Raw genomic sequence first — 6,099 nt, 5'->3', positions numbered from 1 at the left:
GGGGCTCTCCTTCCTTCTGGGCGAGCAGATGAAGATCACTCTCCTGGCCATGAGGCTTGTGTCCGCCTGTGAAGGCGCCGACAAACTGATGGCACAGATCAGCCCAAGAGGATATGGAGTTGTCCGGCAAGTGCATGAGCCAGGACCTGACGTTGGGCTTGAGTACCAGCGGGAAGTAGTTGGCAAGGATCTTGTCATCCCGCCCCCCAGCAGCCTGCACCGCAATGGTGTAAATGCTGAGGAACTCCGACGGATGCGTCTTGCCGTCGTACTTCTCCGGTACGTCTGGCTTGAAGTTCTTCGTGCTGGGCCACTGGACTTGCCGCAGCTCACGAGTGAACGCAGGGCAACCTACCGCGTACGGCAGATCGCCTGGTTCCCCTGGCGCATGCATGTCAACAGAGGGCCCAGCGCGCTTGTCGGATTGACGTCGCGCTTCTCTTCGTCGCTCGATGCGAGTTCGAGTGTCTTCTTGTTGTCGATCATGAAGAACTTGGCGCTAATCACGACGAGCTCATGGATCCGAAGATGCGGTGGAGTCGCTATCGAGGTGGATCCGGCGAGTCGGCGATCTTGGCCTTCGGGGTGGTGATTGCATGGTAGTTGCACCTCCACCCGTTTCGTCACCACCGTCTCGCGCCCGGCAACCCTGCCGCGGCGGCGACGCGCTCGGCCGCCGTGGAGTGTCGCCGTTGGCGTAGCCGATGAGACTCTGAATGGTGGCCCTCCATTCATCGATCTTGTCCGACGTCGGAGGGTAATCTAGGAGCAGTTGAGCTCGCACCAAAGCTTCTGCTGGAGTGGTGGGTGGCAGTGGCGGACGGCGCGAGGAGCGGGACGTGCTCGGACTTCTAACTATGTTAGAAGGAGCAGTATCCCGTTCAGGCGACCGTGCCCCGCTCGTGCCAGCACGCTGGCGTGCATGCTGGTCTTGAGCGCCCCGAGATCCACCAGCTTGGTCTTGGCCTATCCTGCGTATGGCACTGCAAGTGCCATGACGCTATTGGTCTTGCGCCTCCTGAGAGTGGCGTGGAGCATGTACAGTCGCCGAGGTTTGTGCAGCCTTGTTCTTGGACCTGGCAGCATCATGAGCTTCCTCGTCGACGTCCATTCTTCCGCCGGCGTCCATTCCACCACCCGTTTGCTCCAACGGTGGCGGAAGTGACATGGACGGAGCGGCTGCCGCCGAAGTCTTCTTCTTCGGTGGCATGTTGATGAAGGGAATGAAGATCTAGCTCGTGTGAACGCTGGATCAGGTTCACGCAATCTCGACGCCCCCTACCTGGCGCGCCAAAGATGTTGGGGAAACTGATCCACGAACACCTATGGGGCCGACGGACCGGGCCCCTTTCGGTTCGGCGGGGGGCGGAGATCGCACGAAGAGCAGATCGAGGCGAAGCACACAAGCAGTTTACCCAGCTTCGGAGCTCTCCGGAGAGATAACACTCCTACTACTGCTTGTCTGGTTGTATTATGTTCCTGCTCGCGAGAGCTAAGTGTTTTCTGGCTTATGAATGAATCGAACCGAACCCCCTCTACGTTGCGTATGTGCCTCCTTTTATACGCTAAAGGGGTCACCGACAGGTGGCAACGCAGAGAAGGGTACAAATGTAAAAAGTGAGGTGGTTGGTACAGTTACTTGTACAGTGCACCCTACCTAACCCTGATGGCAGGGGACAAGGGCATTAAATGCCCGTCTGAGTCACCCAAACAGTGCAGAAAAGGACCGTTAGGGGTGCCACCGTTCGCCACGATGGCGATCTTGTCAGCTTCGCATGCCACTGTGCACCGCTGGCTGCACAGCCTGCCGCCACGCGCGCCTGGAGAGGCCCCCAGAGCGACACGTTGGTGGATGCGCTGGAGCGTGGGCACAGAGTGGCCGACTGCCGCGGCAAGCGCCTTGCCGCTGTTGTTATCTTGTCGGGTCCGAAAGCTTGTCGCTCACCGGGCCTCGAGGTACCTTGGTTGGTCTTCCCGGCAAGCTCCTCTTGTCGGGGCCTTGTTGCCTTGTCGGAGCGCGTGGCGCGTCGCGGCAAATTCCTTGGAGTGCCTTGGTTGGCCTTCCCGGCAAGCTCCTCTTGCCGGGGCCTTGTCTCCTGAGCTTAAATACTTTGTTCTTGAATGGCTCCAAGGGAACCACGGAGGATCTTGGTGTTAGCCCGGCAAGCCTTGCCGCGGGTGCTGCAACTGCCCGTGCACAAGTTCGGGGTACTAGGGTACCCCTATTCTAGTACACCGACACCGAGAATGACGACGAGAAACACTACCATGAATTGTTGAGACACTCCGGAATAATGAAGAATATAAATGCTGAATCAACAATGAAAAGAATTTGAAAGATCTTGGAGAAACCATCTGACTGATGATAATTCATCCTTACGTCAAACTTTGAAAGATTTGAGAATAACTCCGGGAAAATTAGAAGAGTCAAGTAAGATCCTAGGAAAAGACCTGTGGATTAGGCCCACTCAAAAGAAACACCGTTAGAAGGATTAGAAAGAGAGATTGCACCGGTTGAATTAAATGGCTTGAATGAGGTAACCTCCTCAAAAGACTTGAACGAATTGAGAATGAACACTATCATCTTCTGAGATATCTTCGGCACTCCGGAACAAATGAATAGCGAGAGGGGAATGATTATGAGGTGCACCGGCATGAGAAAACATTTGAAATGAAGAAATTGGATATAATCAACACCAAAAGCTAGATTTGAATCCACCAGAGAAGATAAAAGAAACGAAGAATGATGAACTTGAAGCTCCGTTAGAATCTTCATAGGAAACACCGGATACGAACATTGACTGAAAAGAACGAAGAGACTTCACATGAATAAAATGGATATTTGATTAAGAAATCTAAGTCCTTGCAGAAAAAGGGTGGGAGGGCGGGAAAACAAAGGCAATTTAGGACGGATGAAGCAAACACCTTTGACGAAAACTGAGATTGGATCTTGCAAATGTTGAAATGATCGGATCCACTTGATGAGAAGCGTGCCGGTTGAAAAGGATTGACATGACAATCTTGATTATCAAGAAGGATTAGTACTCACATAGGAGTATGAGAACACCGCTTAGGAAAGGTATGGAATCAACATTTGACTTCGAAGCAACTCGAATACCACAACTCAAAACAAAACAAAGGATTGGCTTGCAGAATAAGCCGGAACAAACATATGATAGAGATTTCGTCCGAAGTTTTCGTGGTGGGTCCCACACAGGCTCGATCGTACAGCACCATCATGTACAAGGCAGTGCACATGACATACGAAGCGTCCCCGAGTCAGCATAGCCAAGGACTCTTTAAGACACAACGAGACCACTGTAAAACCAACCGTGGATAGGCGGACCACTAGACGTCGAACCCCAATTTCATCTCATACATCTGTCAGAAAGATATCCTACGATATACTTGAATTCCCACTTATAAACTCCCAAAACTTTCCGGTTATGCAATCAGGTGTTGAGGGTACAGGGGAAGCATAATATCTCACCCAAAACTAGCAAATCCTACATCCAGCTGTATCCATCCTTCAACACATAACCATGAAACCTTCGGAAATCATTTACCTCAACCTTCGAAAAGCATCCGTTATACGAGTTATGGCAATATTCCCGAACTCCCGCCCCAGTACTGGGTGGCGTCGAGGTTATCTCACCAACAACTGCATAAAAGAGATTTTCGATGTCGACGAAACTCAGGTATTCCAGAACCGCAATGATAAAATTGTGATGACAACACCTCGGAGCTCAACACCCCGGGACACTGCCACAACCCCTAAATGTCAGGAGGCACCAAGAACAATGTTCTTGTCACAAAACCATCGAAACGATTCCAAGATACCCGTGTGATCCTAAAAAAAATTAGTGAAATTTGAGAAGAGAAGAGTCAAAACTCTATGTCAGGATGCCTCATCAGAGCGATGAAGGGACTGAGGAGTAAAAAGAATCCTACTCTCCGATATATATATATATATATATATATATATATAATCCTAAATGACTCAAAACATTTTTCTAGACTCAACAACGCCAGCGATTCGATCAAGCAGGGGGCTCCTAAAGTCGGGGAAGGCTCTGATACCAACTTGTAACGCCCTCGATGCGGCTATATCTCCCACGTGTTGAAGCACGACTTAGAGGCATAACCGCATTGAAAGCAATGTCGCAAGTGAGGTAATCTTCACAACAACCCATGTAATAAATAAGGAAAGGAGGTACATAGTTGGCTTACAATCGCCACCTCACACAATACATGAATAAAGCATTACATCATCCAGATACAAACAAGGTCCGACTACGGAACCAAAATAAAAGAAGACTACCCCAAATGCTACACAGATCCCCGATCATCCCGACAGGGCTCCACTACTGATCAACTGAAATGAAACAACACGATGAACAAGATCTTCATCGAGCTCCTCCTTGAGCTTGGTTGCATCACCTGCACGGTATCATTGGCACCTGCAAACTGATTTTTGAAGTAATCTGTGAGTCACGGGGACTCAGCAATCTCACACCCTCGCGATCAACACTATTTAAGCTTATAGGTAGGGAAAAGGTATGAGGTGGAGCTGCAGCAAGCGACTAGCATATATGGTGGATAACATACGCAAATGAGAGCGAGAAGAGAAGGCAAAGCACGTTCGAGAAACTATGATCAAAAAGTGATCCTAGAACAACCTACGTCAAGCATAACTCCAACACCGTGTTCACTTCCCGGACTCCGCCGGAAAGAGACCATCACGGCTACACACGCGGTTGATGCATTTTAATTTAAGATAAGTCTTCAGGTTTTCTACAACCAGACATTAACAAATTCCCATCTGCCCATAACCGCGGGCACGGCTTTCGAAAGTTCAAATCCCTGGAGGGGTGTCCCAACTTAGCCCATCACAAGCTCTCACGGTCAATGAAGGATATTCCTTCTCCCAAGACAATCCGATCAGACTTGGCATCCCGGTTACAAGACATCTCGACAATGGTAAAACAAGTCCAGCAAGACCGCCCGATGCGCCGACATCCTGATAGGAGCTGCACATATCTCGTTCTCAGGGCAACACCTGATGAACACTACGTACAGCTAAAACCAGCCCTCAAGTTTCCCCGAGGTGGCGCCGCAAGTGGCTCTGGTTCGGACCAACACTTAGACAAGCACTGGCCCGGGGGGTTAAAATAAAGATGACCCTCGGGATGCGCAACTCCTAAGGGCAAAAGGCTAGGTGGCGAATGGTAAAACCAAGGTTGGGCCTTGCTGGAGGAGTTTTATTCAAAGCGAACTGTCAAGGGGTTCCCATTATAACCCAACTGTGTAAGGAACGCAAAATCAAGGAACATAACACCAGTATGACGGAAACTAAGGCGGCAAGAGTGGAACAAAACACCAGGCATAAGGCCGAGCCTTCCACCCTTTACCAAGTATATATATGCGTTAATTAAATAAGAGATATTGTGATATCCCAACAACAAGCCATGTTCCAACATGGAACAACTCCAATCTTCACCTACAACTAACAAAGCTATAAGAGGGGCTGAGCAAAGCGGTAACATAGCCAAACAACGGTTTGCTAGGACAAGGTGGGTTAGAGGTTTGACATGGCAATATGGGAGGCATGATAAGCAAGTGGTCGGTATTGTAGCATAGGCATAGCAAAAGCGCGAGCATCTAGCAAGCAAAGATAGAAGTGATTTCGAGGGTATGGTCATCTTGCCTGAGATCCCGCAAGGAAGAAGAACGAGTCCAGGAAGAAGACAAACGGATGTAGTCAAACGGATCCTCACAAACGCGACGTTATCGGAACCAACCCGAAGAAGCAACACCGGAAAGAAGCACACAACATAGTAAACAACCAACACATGAACATGGCATGATGCACAACCAAGTATGATGCATGTCCGGTTTAATGAGGCATGGCATGGAAAAATGCACAAACAATCCTACAAATTAATGTTGCATATTGACGGAACACCACATTCAAGTTATTTAGTTCGATCTCGTTTAGGTACTCAACAATATTAAATGTTTCTAAACATGGCAAGAGGAGAGCATAAGGAAATTGTCTATTTAGGCAAGTTTAAATGAGGTCGGAACGCCAAACAACAA

The sequence above is a fragment of the Triticum dicoccoides genome, chromosome 2A (genome assembly GCF_002162155.2).
Source record: "Triticum dicoccoides isolate Atlit2015 ecotype Zavitan chromosome 2A, WEW_v2.0, whole genome shotgun sequence".
Taxonomy (NCBI): Eukaryota; Viridiplantae; Streptophyta; class Magnoliopsida; order Poales; family Poaceae; genus Triticum; species Triticum dicoccoides.
Note: the sequence above shows the minus strand (reverse complement) of the source record.